The 22,850-nt window shown below is 40.1% G+C and overlaps 1 protein-coding gene across 2 annotated transcripts in view; it reads right to left on the bottom strand.

The window, feature by feature from the left end:
- The window catches only part of LOC149525675 (uncharacterized), a 444,259-nt gene that overhangs the window by 66,276 nt on the left and 355,133 nt on the right, over positions 1-22,850 (bottom strand). The gene's annotated exons all lie outside the window — the stretch shown is intronic.

Here is a 22,850-nt window from a genome sequence, read left to right as displayed (position 1 = left end):
TGGATTAATAAAACCAACTGGTCAAAAATTCTGACCTTTTCATAGATTGCCATCTCTTTAACTATTATGTGATGTACATTTTCTAAATGTCCTAGAAGAGTATATTAACATTACAGGATCTAATGACAACCGTTTAGTATCTTTAGTTTCCTAATGTATTTGCAGTGTCAGTCAAAATTTCTAGATCATATCTCTCAGCAGACTTAATATCATTTGCATCAATATTGTCCTTTTCTACTATGTTATTTTGCATATCCACAACACACCCAGTTAATGTTTGAAAGAATTTAAGAGCATGACAAAATGTCTGAAAGTGTCATATTGTGACAGTAGTACATTAAGCGATATCTATGAGTTACATTGCTTAATGCACTGTTGGAAGGCACTCAGAGAACCTATAGAGATTAAACTAGAAAAGAAATAATTTTTCCATTGTGCCTCTACAATTTTCCCAGTAAATGTACATGAAAAGTCACATTTCTGTGCTCAAGCCACTTGCTTTCCCATGGGCTACACCAGTGGTGAGCAACCTGTGGCCCAAAGGCCACATGAAACCCATCAGGGTTATATGTGTTGCCTGTGAAACATTTTGTTTACAGTTGCTCACGTACAGGATTGTCAGATTCCACTTGTCGGGTTTTTTGTACCAGTATCACTAAAGTGACAGACATGTGAAGTAAGGTGCATGCTGATTGCACACAACATTGATTGTGAGTGCCATGCATTCCCTCTGCATCCGGTCAAAGAGCTGCTACTGTTCAATCAGCACACCCTGCAAATGCAGTTGGCAAAATTACCCTATCCCAGGAGATGTTGGTTATGACAATCTTGTGGCCCCCTGAGATGAAACAGGACCACTAACAGAATCATAGAATACTAGGACTGGAAGGGATCTCGAGAGGTCATCGAGTCCAGTCCCCTTCCCTCATGGCAGGACCAAATACTGTCTAGACCATCCCTGATAGACATTTATCTAACCTACTCTTATATATCTCCACAGATGGAGATTCCATCTGGGCAATTTATTCCAGTGTTTGACTACCCTGACAGTTAGGAACTTTTTCCTAATGTCCAACCTAAACCTCCCTTGCTGCAGTTTAAGCACATTGCTTCTTCTATCCCCAGAGGCCAAGATGAACTAGTTTTCTTCCTCCTCCTTATGATACCCTTTTAGATATCTGAAAACTGCTATCATGTCCCCCCTCAATCTTCTCTTTTCTAAACTAAACAAACCCATGAGGGCAACACACTAGCCTAGGTTGCCCATTGCTGGGCTACACACCTGATATGCCTTAATACCAGCATGCTCAACATACTATTCTGATTTCACACACTTTAAAAATTATTGAACTGTGACTCAGCAACATCCATGGTCCGACATGGTTTTAATTAGCTAGGTGGCCACTTATCATGGGTGTGACCAAGTTTCTTGCAGTCACATAAAGTTTGCTTACAGTGACTAGTCCTAGTTCTCAGTGTTCTGTGCCATTATTTAGCTCTAATTTACTTCTAAATGTCTCATAAGATCCCAGTAAGCAATGGAAGTGTTTATAATGTTGCTAGACAATATTGACCTCCCATGGTCCAGCATATTCTCTGGTCTGGCACTGGTCAGGTCCTAAGAGTGCTAGATTAGAGGGGTTCAGCCTGTAGTAATAAAGGAAATAGAAAACACAAAAAGATTCTTAGGGTTAAATTTCAAAAAGAGATAATTTAATTTTTCCTTCCTTGACAAATTCATTAGTCTTTGAGAAGGGAAAGTGATGGAAAATGTAATGCTCTGTGAAGAGTTAATGCATTCAGTTTAGAAACTAAATTCAATCATGTAAAGTATGAAAGAGAAAGATTTTAGTCCTGCTTGAAGTGCAAACCACAGGATAGCCTTAACTCTGGAGTCACTAACAGTACCTTGATAATACTGTCATTACTCTGACATGCATAATTACTACAGGCATAAATCTAAGTCTATGGATCAACTTATTTTGTGATTCAGAGTAATATTTCTGACCTTCACAACTGGAAGATTAATTAATATCCCTCTGGTTTAATCCTTTGTATCAATCTCTTACTTGTAGACTGTTCATGCCATTATTTTTATATGTTTTCTCTGTGAGAACACAGAGGTGCTATGATCTAGAGAGCCCTCATTCTGTTTGGGCCCTTTACATTTTACTTTATTTTAAAGTAATTAATAACAATAATTAATAAATGGCACTTATCAGTACAAACAGTGAGTAGTATGTGAGCAGGAGAAGTAGGTCTACCCATATAAACCCTATTCATTGGGCAACATTCACCCCATACAGAATAATTCTGAAATAGTGTTTAGGCTAGCTATCTGCAGAGAGGTGAGCTTTACCTAATTATTGTTAATGGTACCAGCTGTAGCCTACAGGTCTGACCCAAGATCAAGGCCCAAATGTATTTGGTACACTTTGCATAGTAAGAGACATGTTTTGAAGAGCTTTTGACTGTAACATCTAAATAGAGAGGACACAAAGTATGGGGGAAAGGAAATATTATTAACCCCAGGTGGATGGCACAGATACACTTGTCCACAGAGCAAAAGAAGACAAGTGGTAACAAGGTGGTAACAAGTGTCAAGATCCAGGGTCAACTAAGTTGGGCTTGCAGAGCTTAGGCTTCAGGACTAGAAAAGGTTCGGTATAAAGCTTTGCGCTTGGCTGGAACACAGGCTCTGAAACCCAGCAGCATCTCAGAACCTAGGTATCAGCCTGAGCCTGAATATCTCCACTGCTATTTTTAGCAGCCCAGCACAAGCTCTGTGAACCTAAGTCAGTTGATCCAGGCTCTGCCACTTGGTGCAGCTGCTTTTTTGATTTTGTTTTTTTGCTGTGTAAATATACCCTAAGGGTATGTCTACACTACCCCGCTAGTTCGAACTAGCGGGGTAATGTAGGCATACCGCACTTGCAAATGAAGCCCGGGATTTGAATTTCCCGGGCTTCATTTGCATAAGCCGGCCGGCGCCATTTTTAAATGCCGGCTTGTTCGAACCCCGTGCCGCGCGGCTACACGTGGCACGGGCTAGATAGTTCAAACTAGCAAGCCATTCCGAAATATCTGTACACCTCGTTGCACGAGGCATACAGATAGTTCGGAATGGCTTGCTAGTTTGAACTATCTAGCCCATGCCGCGTGTAGCCGCGCGGCACGGGGTTCGAACAAGCCGGCATTTAAAAATGGCACTGGCCGGTTTATGCAAATGAAGCCCGGGAAATTCAAATCCCGGGCTTCATTTGCAAGTGCGGTATGCCTACATTACCCCGCTAGTTCGAACTAGGGTGGTAGTGTAGACATACCCTAAGTGGTGTGCCCAGTGCTCCATTAGGAACCCAAAGGACTTATAGAGACAGACAGACAGACAGACAGATAGGCTTGCCCAAGTCATGAAAGAAGCTATATGCCCAGGAATTAATCTCAGATCTTTTGAATGCTTATTTGGTTTTAGAACATAGAACATAAGAATGGCCATACTGGGTCAGACCAAAGGTCTATCTAGCCCAGTAGCCTGTCTGCCGACAGTGGCCAGCACCAGGTGCCCCAGAAGGGGTGGACCGAAGACAATGATCAAGCGATTTGTCTCCTGCCATCCATCTCTAGCCTCCAACAAACAGAGGCCAGGGACACCATTTTATCCCCTGGCTAATAGCCTTTTATGGACCTCGCCTCCATGAAATTATCTAGCTTCTCTTTAAACGCTGTTATAGTCCTAGCCTTCACAGCCTCCTTTGGCAAGGAGTTCCACAGGTTAACCGTACTTTGTGAAGAAGAACTTTCTTTATTAGTTTTAAACCTGCTACCCATTAATTTCATTTGGTGTCCTCTAGTTCTTCTATTATGGGAACTAATAAATAACTTTTCTTTATCCGCCCTCTGCACACCACTCATGATTTTATAGACCTCTATCATATCCCCCCTCAGTTTCCTCTTTTCTAAACTGAAAAGTCCCAGTCGCTTTAACCTCTCTTCATATGGGACCCGTTCCAAACCCCTAATCATTTTAGTTTCCCTTTTCTGAACCCTTTCCAAGGCCAAAATATCTTTTTTGAGGTGAGGAGACCACATCTGTACACAGTATTCAAGATGTGGGTGTACCATAGTTTTATACGGGGGCAGTAAGATATTCTGGGTCTTATTTTCTTTCCCTTTCTTAATAATTCCTAGCATCCTATTTGCCTTTTTGACCGCCGCTGCACACTGTGTGGAAGTTTTCAGAAAACTGTCCACGATAACTCCAAGATCTCTTTCCTGATTTGTCGTAGCCAAATTAGCCCCCATCACACTGTACGTATAGTTGGGGTTATTTTTTCCTATGTGCATTACTTTATACTTATCCACATTAAATTTCATTTGCCATTTTGTTGCCCAATTACTCAGTTTGGTGAGATCTTCTTGGAGTCCCTCACAGTCTGCTTCTGTCTTGACTATCTTAAACAGTTTAGTATCATCTGCAAACTTTACCACCTCGCTGCTTACCCCTTTCTCCAGATCATTTATGAATAAGTTGAACAGGACTGGTCCCAGGACTGACCCTTGGGGGACACCACTAGTTACCCCTCTCCATTTTGAAAATTTACCATTTATTCCTACCCTTTGTTTCCTGTCTTTTAACCAGTTCTCAATCCATGCAAGGACCTTCCCTCTTATCCCATGACACTGTAATTCACACAAGAGCCTTTGGTGAGGGACCTTGTCAAAGGCTTTCTGAAAATCTAAGTATACTATATCTACTGGATCCCCCTTATCTGCATGTTTGTTAACCCCTTCAAAGAACTCTCAGGCTGTGTCTACATTGGCACGATCTTGCGCCAAAGCGGCAGCTTTTGCACAAAAATATGCTGCCTGTCTACACTGGCGGGGACTTCTTGCGCAAGAACACTGATGTTTTCATGTGTGAAATCAGTGTTTCTTGCGTAAGAACTATGATGCTCCTGCTCAGGAATAAGCCCTCTTGTGCAACTGTTCTTGAGCAAGAGGCCACAGGCAACATGAATTTCTTGCGCAAGAAAGCCCGATGGCTAAAATGGCCATCGGAGCTTTCTTGCATAAGAGAGCATCTACACTGGCACGGATGCTCTTGCACAAAAGCACATCTCTTGCGCAAAGGCACATGCCAGTGTAGACGCTCTCTTGCGCAAATACTTTAACGCAAGAACTCTTGCGTTAAAGAGTATTTGCACAAGATCATGCCAATGTAGACATAGCCTAATAGATTAGTAAGACATGATTTCCCTTTACAGAAACCATGTTGACTTTTGTCCAACAAATCATGTTTTTCTACATGCCTGACAATTTTATTCTTTACTATTGTTTCGACTAATTTGTCCGGTACTGAAGTTAGACTTACCGGTCTGTAGTTGCCAGGATCGCCTCCAGAGCCCTTTTTAAATATTGGTGTCACGTTAGCTATCTTCCAGTCATTAGGTACGTAAGCCGATTTAAAGGATAGGTTACAAACCACAGATAATAGTTCTGCAATTTCCCATTTGAGTTCTTTTAGAACCCTTGGATGAATGCCATCCGGTCCCGGTGATTTGTTAACATTAAGTTTTTCTATTTGTTCCAAAATCTCCTCTAATGACACTTCCATCCAGGACAGCTCCTCAGATTCATCACCCACAAAGGATGGTGCAGATTTGGAAATCTCCTTAACATCCTCAGCCATGAAGACTGAAGCAAAGAAATCATTTAGTTTCTCCACAATGGCTTTATCATCCTTGATTGCTCCTTTTATATCTCGATCGTCTAGGGGACCCACTGTTTTTTTTTAGCAGGCTTCCTGCTTCTAATGAACTTAAAAACATTTTGCTACTTCTTTTTGAGTTTTTGGCTAGCTGTTCCTCAAAATCTTTTTTTGCTTTTCTTATTACATTTTTACACTTGATTTGACCGTGTTTTTGTTCCTTTCTATTTATCTCACTAAGATTAGACTTCCACTTTTTGAAATATGCCTTTTAGTCCTCCACTGCTTCTTTTAAATGGTGGTTAAGCCATGATGACTTTTTTTTAGGTCTCTTACTATGTTTTTTAATTTGGGGTATACATTTAAGTTGGTCCTCTATTATGGTGTCTTTACAAAGTTTCCATGCAGCTTGCAGGGATTTGACTCTAGTCACTGTGCCTTTTAATTTCTGTTTAACTAACCTCCTCATTTTTGTGTAATTCCCCTTTTTGAAATTAAATGCCAGAGTGCTGGACTGCTGAGGTGTTCTTCCCACCCCAGGAATGTTAAATGTTATTATATTATGGTCACTATTCCCAAGAGATCTTGTAATGGTTATCTCATGGACCTGATCCTGCACTCCACTCAGGACTAAATCGAGAATTGCCTCTCCCCTTGTGGGTTCCTGTACCACCTGCTCCAAGAAGCAGTCATTTAAGCCATTGAGAAATTTTCTCTCTGCTTCTCTTCCTGAGGTGACATGGGGGATAATTGGGGATAATTAAAATCCCCCATTATTATAGAGTTCTTTATTTTGGTAGCCTCTCTAATCTCCCTTGCATTTCAATGTCAGGTGTTCGGTAATATATCCCTACTGTTAAATTATTATTATTGGAGCATGGAATTACTATCCATAGCAATTCTATTGAACATGTTGATTCATTTAATATTTTTATTTCATTTGATTCTACATTATCTTTCACATACAGTGCCACTCCGCCACCCACCCGGCCTGCTCTATCCTTCCGATATATTTTATATCCCAGTATGATTGTGTCCCACAGATTTTCCTCATTCTACCAGGTTTCAGTGATGCCTATTATGTCAATCTCCTCCTTTAATACGAGGTACTCTAGTTCACCCATCTTATTAGTCAGACTCCTAGCATTTGTGTAGAAGCACTTTAAAAATTTGCCACTGTTTATTTGTCTGCCCTTCCCTGATGCATTGCATTCCTTTATATGCAGTTGTTTGTCTGCTCTGGCCCATGGTTTGTCCTCTCCCCTCCTCTCTTTCTGACTACAGCTTAGAGAATCTCTATCAATGGATTCTCCTCTAAGAGAAGTCTCCATCCGATTTATGTGCTGCTCCACACCAATCAACTTTCCCCCATCTCTTAGTTTAAAAACTGCTCTACGGCCTTTTTAATGTTTAGTGCCAGCAGTCTGGTTCCACCCTGGTTTAGGTGGAACCCATCCTTCCTGTATAGGCTCCCCCTTTCCCAAAAGTGTCTCCAGTTCCTAATAAATCTAACCCTCTCTTCCCTACACCATCATCTCATCCACGCATTGAGACTCTGAAGCTCTGCCTGCCTACCTGGCCCTGCGCGTGGAACTGGAAGCATTTCCAAGAAAGCCACCATAGAGGTCCTGGATTTCAGTCTCTTTCCTAGCAACCTAAATTTGGCATCCAGGACATCTCTCCTACCCTTCCCTATGTCATTGGTACGGACATGTACCACAACCACCGGCTCCTCCCCAGCACTACACATAAGTCTATCTAGATGCCTCAAGAGATCCGCAACCTTCGCACCAGGCAGGCAAGTGACCATATGGTTCTCCTGGTCATCACAAACCCAACTATCTATGTTTCTAATGATCGAATCACCCACTACTAACACCTGCCTCTTCCTAACAACTGGCAATCTTTCCCCCTCAGAGGTATCAGTGTGAGAGGATACCGCAACATCCTTTGGAAGGAGGGTCCCAACTATAGGACGGTCTCCCTCTGCTCCCATTGAATGCTCTGTTCCCTTGAGACTTTCATCCTTCTTAAGAGCACTGTGGCTCTCAGACTGGAGGTGGGACAGTACTACAGTGTCCTGGAAAGTCTCATCAACATATCTCTCTACCTCCCTTAGCTCCTCTAGATCAGCCACCCTGGCTTACAAAGCCCGAACACAGTCTCTGAGAGTCAGGAGCTCCTTGCAACGGGTGCACACATACGCCACCCACCCACCCACAGGGCAGGTAATCATACATGTTACACTCGACACAATAAACAGGATAGTCCCTACTCTGTTGCTGTACAGTAACTCAGTGATTGTGGGTAAAATTTGCTGACCACAATCGACTACAGGTTGGACCTCCTTGGTCTGGCACCCTTGGGACCTGACTGGTCCTGAATGAAGGAGTATGCCGGACCAGGGGAGATCAATTCTCTCCCTCTGCTGACGGGACTCCGGGCTCTTCTGGGGTCCATCAGCAGCCCTAGTGGAGCTCTCTTCCCCCCAGGCTGCCAGCTCAGTTGGCCAGTCCCCACCACCACAGCTCTGCTACTCCAGGGCCATCAGGCTCTGCTTCCCCTCGGGCTGCCCGTCATGGAGAGTGAGGGATTCACCGGGCCCTGCACTCCCATCCACAGACGGAAGTGACTGTCAGTCAGCAAGTAGAACAGAAGGCTTATTCGTTGACACGGATACAGTGTAACACAGACTTGTTAGCAGGAGGAGTCAGTACAATCCAACTTGAGGAAAGGGGGGCTCGGAGTCAGGGTTCTGGGCCCCTTCCCTGCATCCTAAGCCAGTGGAGACTAATTCACACACTCAGCAACTGGTTCCCACCCTGCAGGCAGCCCAGCCTCTTCCTTTGTCCAGCTTCCAGGGAAAAAGGTGTCACCTGATATCTCCTGGTTGCTACTCCCACCCTAGGCCCAAGTTATTAGAGAGCCTGAGCTATTGTGTACATGCTAAGAAGGGGCAGCCTTCACCTCAGCTAGAGCCATGCCCAACATTCCCATCCTCAGCCAGGCATTGGTGCAGTGCTCAGGGAAACTGAGGCACACACACAGAGTTACAACACTACAGGACAGGATAGTAGAAATCACACATAACATAACAAAGCAAACATAGTGAATACAATCCCCTCAACTCCAATGCCTGGGATCTTCTGGAACTCCACAATCCCTGGGCTGCCGCAGCTTTCAAACAATGAGAGTGCCAGAGATGCTATGGCTCTGGGGCTGCTGGGACTCTGCTCCCTGAAGCTGCTTGACTCAGTTATCCCGGGGCTGCCGCAGCTTCCTAGCCGCATCACTGCCAGGGCTTGGGGCATTGGGGCTGCCGCGGCAGCTATTACTCTGCTCCCCAAAATCACCAGGGATCCGCTCCTTGGGGCCGCCAGGGCTTCTTCTGCTTCACTATCTCTGGGCCATTGGAGCTGCTGCAGATCCACTGTTCTATAGCCACCAGGGCTCCGCTCCTTGGGGCTGCGAGGGCTGCCATGGCTCTGCTCTCCCAGGGCTGCCACAGCCAACCCCATGGCCACCCAGCCCTCTGGTCCAGGGGCTCTCTGGTCCAGCAATATCTGTGGTCCTGCCAGATCCCAGATGTTGCTGGACCAGAGAGTCCCGGACATGAGAGACTCAACCTGAATTTACACAACTAATAACTGCTTACCATAGGTGCAGATTTCAGAATTAAGTTCTTGGTGACATTTATATGGGACAGATGCTCTTCAAAGTTTTTCTATTAAAATTTCACATTTACTCATGATAGGATAGGAAAAGCAACAGCTGCATTTAAGATTCTTCATCCCATATGGAGCTCACAAATAATATCTGCGAAGACAAAACTGCGGATCTTCCACACAAATGTGAAGAGTGTTCTATTGTACGAATGAGAGACCTGGTGTACTAAAAAGTCTTCAAGTCACAAGCTACAGACATTCATAAACAGATGCCTGAGGTACATCCTTCACATCAAATTGCAAGATTTTGTCACAAATGAGGACCTTTGGAACAGAGCAGGACAAGAACCACTTGACATTCAAATCAAGAGAAGAAAGTGGGGATGGCTAGGCCACACTCTCAGAAAACCATCATCCAGCATAGTCCATCAAGCTCTCACATGGAACCCGCAAGGAAAACACAAAAGAGGAAGACCTTGGACAACGTGGAAAAGATCTACTGAGATTGAAGGACAACAACTGGGGTACTCCTGGAGTAAGCTAGAAGTTTTGTCTCCAGACAGAGTGAAGTGGAGGAGACTTGTAGATGACCTATGCTCCACTCAGAGTACAAGGGTTTAAAAAGAAGACTCATGCAAACTAAGTGTTAAAAGACTATTCATTATTTAGGCCAGAAATGTTTCAAATTCATGGACATATTTTAATGTAGGAACAATTTGTTCTCAAAGTTTCAATTAGTCTTTTAGATTATGTCTAGACTAAAAGCCTCTTTCAAAAGAGAGCATCTAGACTACCAGCAGATTTTTCAAAAAAGTGAGTCGCTTTTTCGAAAGAGAGTCTAGATGCTCTTTTGAAAAAGCATAGTTTGCATTCAATAGCACCTTTTTTCGAAAGCATACTTTCTAAAAAAGGCATTATTCCTCGTAAAATGAGGTTTACCGTGATCGAAAAAACTGCCATGTTCTTTCGATTTACTTTCGAAAGAACGTGGCTGCAGTATAGATGCAGGGGAAGTTTTTTCGAAATAAGGCCACTTTTAAAAAAAAAAAAAAAAACCTGTAGTCTAGACACACCCTCTAGGAAAATAGCTGTGATAGACTAAGTATCAGTGTAACACCAAAGTCATGGGGCTTCTTTCATATTACTAAAGGCATCAAACAACAATCCACAAACTGTTGTCTTGAGAAAATTAATTATTTGGTGATTTTTAAACTATAAGCTTTTCATTAAAAATGTATGTATGTATGTATGTATTTACTCAATGATAACATGAGGCAAAAACATTAGGATAATAATAAAATCAACATTTCAGAGACACTGCCAGTTATCAAAATGTGTATCTTTTTGGAGTCTGTATGATACTGATTTTACATTGGAAAGGATTTCTGTAAGTAATACGTCTGTATGTGTGTGTGTGTGTATTTATAGAGAGAAAATTATTCCATTCTTTTGTTGTTAATATGAATACAGATAGTATACATAAATACTAGTCAGTTTTACAAATAATAAAATTGTATTGAAAATATACATAGAAATTTCTTTTGAATGTTCAATATACATATCACATACTAATTCTCTGTGAACATGAGACTTTTATAACTAACATGGGGACTCTCAAAGGCTGTCTTAAAGTAAATTTATGGGGCTATTTTCCTTTCCTTCACTCCCAATATTTTTCATGTAGTTTCCTGAGCCTTATCACACCACTTCACTCCCAATATTTTTTAATTTAGTTGCCTGAGCCTTATCACACCACTTTATAGAAATTCTGTTAAAGAAAACAGAGAACACTATGGTAGCAATGGACAATCTGGAATGGGCAGACTCTTAGGGAAGGAGGTAATACTATATTTTTCATTCCTTGCTGATGACACATGGTACTATGTTGGTGTTTGAATAAAAAATACATATTTGAAAGTGATGTAGAAGAAAGCTAAAGGAAAGGTGAATTTTATAACATAGGAACAAAACTGCCAACCTGGACTGTCCATCCAAATAATTATTTACGTACGAAAAGAAAGGTCACCTCATTTCTAAAGGTGCTGAACACACCAAACTATGAAGTTAATAGATACTGTGGGTACTCATTAACTTTGAAAATTCAAGTATGTTATTTAGGCGTGTAATGAATGGGGTGGCTTGCCTTTCAAGGAGAGAGGCTAGCCACACTTCAGTGCAGAATGAGCCATCAAGATTATTGCAATTTGTTCTGCTCTTTAATCCCTGAGCATTGTCCTATAGAAACTGCCGGAATTGAGCAAGATCTAGCAGAAAGTCCTGAGACCTAGGCCTATGAGTGGCTTGCCAAAGCAGAAAAGGCCCCAGGCAGGAAGGTCTGGGAAGAGGAAGAGAAACACTTTTTGTGAGAACTTTTGTATGGATTTGAAAAAGTTATTTGGAATGTTGGTTAATTTAATAAAGCATAACCTGAGCACAGGTGGGAATGGACAATAGTGTTTTTTGAGTTTCTTGACCGATCCAAGAGAGAAAACTGAGGCAGGCTGGTTGTGGTTAGACCTAGGGTACAGATCGGTGTATAGCAGGCAGATGGCCCAGTTAAAAGCATTTTTGGAACAGCATCCGTGGCCAATCTAGACGCGCTTCTCCGCAAACAAGCCCCGATCACCATTTTCGCGATCGGGGTTTTTTGTGGAAAACAAATTTCAGCTGTCTATACTGGCCCTTTTGTGCAAAAGTTTTGCACAAAAGGGACTTTTGCCCAAACCGGAACAGCATAGTATTTCCGCAAAAAGCACTGATTTCTTACTGTAGGAAGTCAGTGCTTTTGTGGAAATTCAAGCGGCCAGTGCAGACAGCTGGCAAGTTTTGCCGGAAAAGCAGCTGATTTTCTGGAAAAACTGGCCAGTCTAGACAAAGCCCTTGAGTGGTAAATGGAACAACTTGCATATGAATGGATTACTAGTTTAAAGAGTCCAGCACAAGGCTCTTCATAATTTTTAGAATAGCTATCGGTCCTAGCTCTATATAAAACTATAGCATTAACATTTAAAGGTGCTTTGCAAGTGGTTAAAGAAGTCTGAAATAACCCTTTGATAAGATTCCAAAGAGGAAGTCTACAACCACTGTTTAAAAGCTTAATTAGCACGGTGTGTCAAGTGAAATGTGAGATAATTATAAACTCCTTAAAAACCTGAGAAATTTGAGTTACTATCTCTTTACCAAAATGAGCGACTTCATAATTACCTTATTTGAAGTAGGTGTGTGTACAGGATTGAATACCTGTATTTGTGCCTTGAATGATTTGTTTGTTTTACATTTGACATTTTACATGCTTGATGTTTTATTGCCACAAAGAGATAGAGCACACAGGCTGAATGCTTCAGGAAAGTTTCTTCGGGGCCAAGGTGGAATTTTTGGTGAAAATGAGAGTGAGTGAGGCATAGTCCATTATTTAGGACAATCAACTGGGAGGCCTAAAGCAAGGATGTGAACCTGTCATCTCTGTATCCCGTTTATGTGATGTACCCACCAAGGGTATGTCTACACTACCCTCCTAGTTCGAACTAGGAGGGTAATGTAGGCATACCGCACTTGGAAATGAAGCCCGGGATTTGAATTTCCCGGGCTTCATTTGCATAAGCGGGGAGCCGCCATTTTTAAAACCCCGCTGGTTCGAACCCCGTGCAGCGCGGCTACACGGGGCACGAACTAGGTAGTTCGAACTAGGCTTCCTAGTTTGAACTACCGTTACTCCTCATTTCACGAGGAGTAACGGTAGTTCGAACTAGGAAGCCTAGTTCGAACTACCTAGTTCGTGCCCCGTGTAGCCGCGCTGCACGGGGTTCGAACCAGCGGGGTTTTAAAAATGGCGGCTCCCCGCTTATGCAAATGAAGCCCGGGAAATTCAAATCCCGGGCTTCATTTCCAAGTGCGGTATGCCTACATTACCCCGCTAGTTCGAACTAGTGGGGTAGTGTAGACATACCCTAAGTTATCCTGGGGTCAGTGTTTAGCATGTTTCCTGTTGGAACTGTTTCACTTTACATAAATAATTAAATATTTGTTGGGAATGAGGGAGGTTAATTAACCTTATAGACTGCTATTTATGTGGGGAATCATAACACGGTCTCCTGAGTCCTAGCTAGTCTCATAACCACTCTGGTACAGTCTATTCTGAGATCTTGGCTCTCATGCTCCTACTTCCACCCCCCAAAAAATGGAAAAAAAAGTTCTGAAATTGCGCAAATGTGCATGGGGCAGGAAAACTGTCTCCCACACAGAACAAAAAGAAATACAATACAATAAATTTAGTATCTTTCCCACAGAAGGAAATATATTTTGACATATCTGTCGGTTTAACATCCTCCACACATGCATGCACATGCACACAGAATAAGTGGTAGTTTGTCATCAAAAAAGCATACCCACATCATGACTACAGACAATAATGAATTGCAACCATAATAATAATGTGAAAACAACAGGGCTCAGAAATGAATTGCATTTTCAAGCAAACATGAAATAAAACTATTAGCAATATTTGAAAAATGTTGCTCTTTTAAGTTTCAGGCCCTGCAATCCTTATTACAAATGACAAAAGAATGCTACCAATAGTTTTAAATGCTATGGATCCAACCCAGCACATTATAACTGTGGACCTCAGGCACATCTGTTGAGAGGCTCTGAGGCAAGCTGATCCAGAGTGAAGAAATGTCAGCCTGCTGTAGAAATTGCAGAAATCCCAAACAAAATTTCCTGGCTTGACAAAGCCCTGGCTGAAGTCATTTAGTTAGGGTTTGTCCTGCTTTGGGCAGGAGGTTGGACTCGCTGACCTCCTGAGTTCTCTTCCAGCCCTATGATTCAATTATTCTAAAATTATGTGTTAGCAATCTGTGATTATGCAGTTAGGAGGGATAAAATCTTCCCCCTCCCCTTTTTCTTCTCTGCTACTTCCTGGCTACGTCTACACTGGCCCCTTTTCCGGAAGGGGCATGTAAATTTCACTAGTCGTCGTAGGGAAATACGCGGGGGATTTAAATATCCCCCGCGGCATTTAAATAAAAATGTCCGCCGCTTTTTTCCGGCTTTTAAAAAAGCCGGAAAAGAGCGTCTAGACTGGCCCCGATCCTCCGGAAAAAGTGCCCTTTTCCGGAGGGTCTTATTCCTACTTTGAAGGAATCCCCCGCGGATTTCCCTACGACGACTAGTGAAATTTACATGCCCCTTCCGGAAAAGGGGCCAGTGTAGACGTAGCCCCTATGTTTACTGTCTCAACCATACATACACAAACTGCTGAGCCTGTGAACTGCCTGGAAAAGTGGAACTGAAGAACAACAGAGAAAGATATCTGAAATAAAACCCATCAGTTTAACAATGACAAGAATAAGTTCCCCAGTAAATAAATATAAAAGAAAACGGACACAAATTGTGTGCTTTTATTATATTCTCCCCTAAGCATTTTTAACTTTTTCCATTTTTTGTTGTGTTGCCTCCTTCCCAAGGCAAACACACTATCAGTTTGAGTACACATGAAATATTGTCTGTAAATTTCTTGGGGCAAAAGATATTGTCTTATTTTCTTGTATAAATCATGCACACACAAACGGTACACTGCAACCAATAATAATAATAACCCCCATTGCTCTATTACTGACTGAAATAAGGGAGGAGTTGAACATGCTCTAATTCATCTGACGCATTGGGATAACAAACTTTTAAAATCAGAAAACACATTAAAGTACTCAGAGTGGGAGGAAAAGGCTTCTGCCTGTTCCCATTATCAGTGTGCCACAAAAGCCATATTACCATTCTCTGTAGCATTGTTAAGGGAGGTGGACTCCCCCTTCTGCACTCCCTCCCAAACCCACAGTGATTTTGAGAATCTGTCCTCAATCATTTTTCCCTTTTTGTTTTCTTCTGTGAACTTTCATGCATTTCCCCCCTCTCCTTGGAGTTCTGATTCAGAACTATCCTGATTTTTTCAGGCTGTAGCTCTCTGAAAATTCATCTCCTGATATTCACTAAGGCAAAGAAGAACCTAATACAACCCTGTTTGAGAATCTCTGTTTCAGTGGATGATCTGAGAATATTCGATGAAAACTGGCAATATCTGTCAACCTCTACTCAAAAACTTATCATTATCCACACTCAATGTAATTAAGATATACCATAATCATATGACTAACTTGCACTCTATGAAAAAGTCTTTTCCTTGGTTCTACAACCATCATGAGTTAATAGAATCCTCAAGCCTTATAACATACTGCTGTCTTAAGACAGAACTGGCACACAAACCTCTGTAATTTAACTTCTTAAATTTATTATAGCTAGTAGTGGTTCCAGCTAGTTTTACAAATAGATGGAAAATATTTTAACTCATCACTGTTTGCAAAGTTACCCACAATTCCCTTCCTATAGTGCTACTTTTTTCTTGCTATTTGGTTAGCCGTTGTATTGCAACTTATCAAAAATCAAACCTGTCAATATTCAGAGTATCTTAAAATGTTCCCAGAGAGATTAGGGAGACTACAACAAGTGATGAGAAATATCTTTTGACCATATGAGACAGTTTATGGACTATGGTTTGTTGCTGCATCATATTACGAAAATTAAATGAGTGACTTTTTATGAATCGCTAAGAAAAACAATGTATTAAGGGATACATTCATAAATAATTTTCTGATGATATTAATTAAATACACAAAATATGAGAACTAATATATTTAAAATAAAATTTAGTTTAGCTATTCCTGTGAAATCTACTCCAAACTAAGCAAATCTGGACATATGACAGATTTTTCTGTGCAATACAGATTTAAGGGGATTCTAAAATAATAAGTTAGTACCTTATCTAGTGTGCATGCTGAAAAAATACCAAAACCACAAAGGTTATGGCTGCACAGCACTAATATGAGGTTTGTATTTTGCTTTCTACAGCTCAGATTTTTATTACATGCTGCTATATTCTTGAACATGGCACTAAAATTTTTAGATGCACAAAGTCCTATTGTTAGATAATTCATGCCAAATCTCTATACAAATAACTGTAAATGTCTGAATGCCTGTAAATCAGTCAGGTATTGCCTCCTTTTCCATGGCTCAGTCTATTTCAGGTGATCAATCATTATAAATTTCATGTGATGTTTGCTTTAGGTAACAACAGAATATGGGATGAGGAGCTCTAGTTATACTAAGGAATATATAATTGCCTCTAATCCCTGTAAACTACTGGGATTCAAATAGTGAAGATATCAGATGACATTTTTTCCCTCCCCACACATTAATAGATTGTCAAAAATATATTTCCAGTCTGATTTCAATATCATGAAAAGACAACTCAACCATATTTTAACAATGACATTTACATATTTTAATGCTAACATTTGACATACAGTACTACCAAGCCTAAGCATTCAAAAACTATCATTAGGCATCCCAAAAATATGAGACTGGCTTAAAAATCATGAGATGTTAAAAACAATAAAAATGTTTGGCTCCTTTTATTTGACTTCTGGTTTTTGAGTCATTAGGATTCACATTTTCAAGATTTTCTCGCTAACATGAAGGTTAGAAATTGATTATTTTCACAGAATCATGTGACTTCAAGAACAGGAGCTTAAAGAAAAATACTAAATACTGTAAGACTTGTGACAAAACTGTGAGAGTTGGCATCACTGTTAAGGACCTGATCCTTCACTGAGCCTCTTGAATTTGGTACAAGTCCAGCTGAAGTCAGTTGGGCTCTGTCTGGGCATAAGGGCCTATATGTATGGCTTCAGCTTCAGCACTGGGCTTAAATATATTAACAGTTCAAACCAGAAATTTCACATGCACAGACTAGAGAGAGACTATTTAAAGATATGCTATTTGATTAGTTTGTTGGAGACTCGGTGATATGGTTGTATTTGTATTAGTCTATACGAGCAGTACACAAAGTAGATGTGACTACATATCTCACGAATTCAGAAGAAAATAATTCTAGTGTTTATATTTCATGTTAACACATCTCAATACTTTTAAGTTGGTTAAAAGGGGAAAAGCCTAGTTAATGGGAAAAAATGTGTTATATGGAAGACATGGCTTCAAGTTTTAACCTGGGATCTTACAATTTGAATATTCAGTTGCCATATCAGCTAATCAGAGCAGAATTCCTATCTCTAATCTGCATTGTGGACACCTGTTAAATATATTGCCTTTGGTCCACATATGAAACTCCCACTGATACCAATGAGAGTTCTGCATACAGGAAAAAAGGACCAGGAGCTTAATCTTGCACCACTAAAATCAATGGGAGTTTTGCTATTGAATTGTATGGGAACAGGATCAGATCCAGAATATGTACAATGGATGTGTTCAGAATATAAGAGAACCATAGAGCAGATGAGAGGGGGAGAACTGTGACCATAGCCTCCAGATAGAATTGGCTGGTATATGTTCATCACTCTGAAGAACTTTACAATGGCTAGTATGGAGTAGCAAGAATCTTGAAAAGCTCTCTCATCTCACTCAGCCATATACGTAGTGAAGTAGCTGCTGTTATTACCCAAGTAGGAAAAATGGGATCAAAATAGAAGTGAATCTGAAATAATTCACTGAGTAAAACTGAATCTGAATTGAGTAAAACTGAAAAATAGAAGTGAATTTGAAATCGTTTACTTAGTTCTGAGGGTGAAACCCAGACCTCTGTTGAAGCCAAAATCCCATTGACTTCAATGGGGCCAGGATTTTTTTCAAGGATTCCATTTGGATTTGTCTAATATGCTAAGTCTACATCTACACTGCAGTGTTATTTCCGAATACTGGAGGCATCCTGAAATAGCTATTCCACATCTTTTTGAGTGCACCCGTTACTTTGTAATATAATGAGCTCACTATTCTGACATCCCTGTAAATCTCATTCCATAAAGAGTAAAGGACATTCCAGAATAGTGATTTATTTTGAAATAAGTGCTCTCCGGGCAAATTTCAAAATAAGCTATTTTGAAATTAACTTGAAATAAGCAACATAATTTCATACCTCAAATTACGTAGCTTATTTCCAGCTACAGGTGCAGTGTAGATGCACCCTTAGTCACTGTGTCAGAATTAGAAGAGAAATACCTGGTAAGAATAAGTTCCTAATTATGGCCACATCCATGAGCTTATCTCCTTACAGCCAGAAGTTTGAGAACCTTTCATATTTTTGACCCAAGCCAAAAGAAAAAGAGCCTTTACAACAGATGGCTTAATATAACATTACTGAGAACAGTTATGTGTCCCTATGCCTTTTTTGTCACTGCAACAGAAAGATGCCAGTGAAGACTAAATATTTGCTGCAAGTAATAATGAGAAACTATGTTTTTGAACTGAATTATTGCCATCAGTAAAAATTGTTAAAATACAAATAAAACTGCTTCATTTTAGTCAGAGTACTGACTTCCAATGTATACAATTCCGAAACACAAAAATTATGGAATTCTGACTTCATTTTTTCCCTTAGTTTACTTTCCTTTAGTTTACTAACTAGCCAGATAATGATTTTCTCAAATTTGATCATTCTGGATAAAATTCACCTCTGTGCATAGGAACAGAACATGATTTTATGCCTCTTAAATCTTTAAAATAGGAACATAGGACTCATCTCACTGAATCAGAACAAAGGTCCACCTATAGTCCAGGATCCTGTCTCTGACAGTAGTAAGAATTAGATGCTTCAGCAAAGACTTACATTGTGCATAGGTCTCATGCTAGCTCTCAGCACAGAAGCAAATTTTGCTGTGGTTGGTATAATTCTTGGTTTGTAACAAATTTTTGAGCAGTGTGTATTTGACATTTGATTTGTGAGGATAATCAGTTAAATAACATGGCATTGTTTCTGTTTTTTCACTAGATTAATACAATTATTTTAAGTAGGTTTCTTGTAAGAACACTGAGAATAAAATTGTTATAATCCATTAATGTTCTAAAAAATGTGATTTACTTACCTTTTTTCTGTCATGAAACTCATTCGCTGAAAATATTCACAGGATGCCATCATGAGAGAGGTGACATGAATTTGTTTACAAATTCAGACTATTAAAAAGATTTTGTTTAAAAATCCAAGTAATTTTATACTCTTATTGACACAGCTGTACTGCTGACATATTTTTAATTATGTTTTTCCAAAATAGATAATTGAAGCTTTCACTATTCCACTTAGTCCCCAGATTCACTCCTGATAATGAAGATTAAGTGTATCCATGTTTAGTATGGCAACAGATAAAAAGCAGATTTAAAAATTACAGTATTTTTATTATCAAACAGATCACTGAATTCTAGACTACAAATTGTGCTTGTGCACCCATATACAGATTGCATGTTTTAGATCAGTAATACTCTGACCTCAGTTCTTCAAGAACAAATTACCCAGAAGAGCTACAGCAATGTGAATATATTCTACATAGGACTAACCAAGTATTATTATTTTATCAACTTCAAGCATCCTGATTGGTTAACAATTAAATACCACAGGGTTTTAATATCATGTGTTTCAAAAAGAGATATTAAAGAGCCACTTGTAGCTCGCAAGCTTCAATCTGAGTATCACTGTTACAGATAAAGCATACATTTTTGCCTGCCTTTGCATACAGAACTGCATATATGGGACACTCATGAAAGTTTAAAACTCTGTAAAAATATGTTCATCAATTGCTGAATATTCATATTTGTAGAAAACTCAACTGTATTGTGGTAGCAATCAGAGTTCTCAATAAGCCCTGGGGTCCTATTTTGCAAGATGTTCTACAAACACATACAAAAGAATGGTGCTTGGTCCAACTCCATAACCTATACTGAACTCAGCTATTGTCTACTTGATAATTATTATTCTTATTATTTATTTAAAGTATGAAGCAGATACATAAGAATCCCATGTATTAATTACAATTTGAAAATTATACTCAAAACATTTTGATCGCATCTTGCTTATACTACAGTTATTTTTGGTAGCTGCTGGGTTTTGCTGCTTCCTGCTATGGCTACAGACACTGAAACTTGAACACTGTACCTTCTTCTGGGACTGTCTGTGGAGCCTATATTCTCTGCCTGTTTAGACTGTAAATGCTTTAGTTTTAGGCATATGTTCTTACAAAGTCGTTTGTTTGACTGACATATTTTTCCTAGCAGTTGGAGACATCTTTATGTAAAAGGAGTCAGACTGGAGCTTGAAAAAAAGCTTTCTTTTTTCATGAGCTGTGAAACTGATATTATTCATAGTCTTTGGTAACTGTTGATATTTTGTTTGATAGTGAATAAGACATAAATAAGGGGTTGCAGCATATTTTTTACAAATAACTAGTGATTTTGGGTGTCCGGTTTGAGGAAATTTGAATTATCCTGATTTTCAAAAGACACTCGGACTATCTGTGGAAAGTCAGGCCTTTCCAGACACTTTTGAAAATTATGCTCTTTTAAGGTATCACAAGCTGGGCACTCAAGGTCCCTTGTCTTTTTCTAAATATTTGCCTCATTTCCTATCAATGAGAGAATACAATCAAAATCGGCAACAAAACCAGACAGGAACATTGCAGGAGAGCCAAGAAAATGGGGACAACCGAGGCCTATTTTGCTCTTTAAAGACACAAATTGGAATGGTAACGGTAGGTGGACTTCCCCCTGGAAAGTCTCGTGAAAAAAGAAAGTGTTTGGAGAAACTTCAATGAAAGGGAGTTTACCCTGGAGTACTGGGGTTGAGAGGATGAAGAAAGAAAGAAAGAAAGAAAGAAAGAAAGAAAGAAAGAAAGAAAGAAAGAAAGAAAGAAAGAAAGAAAGAAAGAAAGAAAGAAAGAAAGAAAGAAAGAAAGAAAGAAAGAAAGAAAGAAAGAAAGAAAGAAAGAAAGAAAGAAAGGAAGGATAACATCTACATAAGCGATTTCATCATTGGATCCAACCACATCAGCTACCAAATCAGAAGCTCATTTAACTGCACATCCACTAATGTGATCTATACCATCAAATGCCAGCAATACCCCACTGCCATGTATATTGGCTAACCTGGACAGTCTCTACGGGAAAGAATTAATGGACACAAAACAGATATCCGAAAAGGGTACACACAAAAACCTGTTGGAGAACACTTTAATCTTCCTGGACACTCATTAATGGATCTCCAAGTTGCTATTTTGTTTCAGACCAATTCCACAAACTAAATACACAGAGAAGGGTTGGAACTTAACTTTATCCACAAGTTTAATTCTCATGCAAATGGTATGAATAGTGATATGGTATGGCTCGCACATTATCAACCAACCAAACAATGAAGGTGCTAATGGTTCTTCATGTCTGTGTAGAGTCTGGTGTTGGTCATCTTTCTTTCCAAGTGCATATTAATGGTTTTTATCAGTCTCTTGTAACTATTTAGTCTTTAAGGTGCTACTAGAGTATTTGTTGTTTTTTTAAGCCTTTCTTGTTACAGACTCACTCGGCTACCTCTCTAAAGTTTATCTACTCGTTACCTCTTTTTTCTTCCTCCCCTCCATTTTTTTCCTTCACCCCTCCTCCCTCCTTCCCTTATTTATTCTTGGATCTGGACTTCCAACACTCTGGTCATCTGATGAAGTGGGTTGAGCCCACAAAAGCTCATGATACCATTTACATGTTTTGTTAGTCTTTAAGGTGCTACCAGACTATTTGTTGTTTTTAAGTTTTTCCTGTTACAGACTAACTCGGCTACCCCTCTGAAACTACTGACAGAGTGAAAGGAGTAAAGTAGGTTACAATAGGAAACAAAATAAGTGATTTAACTAGGAGAATTTACATTAATTTGACTTCTCTTGTTTTGCCTGTCTTTAGTCATTTTAGCTGTCTTTAGAACTTTTTCTAATGTCCCGTGAAATTGATGGAAAGGCTGCTATTAATTTCAGTAGGCTATGGATCAAGCCCTATATGGAAGTAAAAATAGCGTATGAAAAAAATAACTGTCTCTGTCCACTCATTTCTCTCCCAAGAAAGAAGTAATCTGCTTAAGATGTCCTGTGTTTTCTTGTGCTCTCTGAAGCTGAGGCAATACATAAGTGAGGGGACTTGCCATCTATAGAAGGCAGAATTAAAACTATACTACATTCATGCAATATGGTGCAAATTCCGTGATGAATAACAGTGCTGGATTATGAAAGAGGCTTATGTGGGCTACAGCCCAGGGCACTGGGCTAAGAAGGTCCCTTTAGCCTGGACTCTTGGGCTGCAGACACTAAAGCCCCTCTATGCTGCATTCAGGGTCAGCTCTGCCTAGAAGGGGAAGAAGGGAAGCGGCTCTCCCCCCCTCCCTGAGCTGGGCCCATTTCAGGGATGCTTAGAGCCCCCACACTATGCTGGCTGCACCCTCACCGGCCCATATCACAGGCAATGGAAGCTGCAGGAGATGGTTCCTGCAATCGCACATGTAACAACGGAAAACAAGTATGAAAATCTTTCACTGAAGCCATATTCATTTCCTACAGCAGTGGCTAGATAAGCAGGAATTCAAGAAGTAAAAGCTCTGAGTTCTAATATGAATCAGCCTA

This window comes from Pelodiscus sinensis, chromosome 1 (genome assembly GCF_052426305.1).
Source record: "Pelodiscus sinensis isolate ZL-2025 chromosome 1, ASM5242630v1, whole genome shotgun sequence".
Classification (NCBI taxonomy): Eukaryota; Metazoa; Chordata; order Testudines; family Trionychidae; genus Pelodiscus; species Pelodiscus sinensis.
Note: the sequence above shows the minus strand (reverse complement) of the source record. Positions and strands in the feature narration are given on the sequence as shown.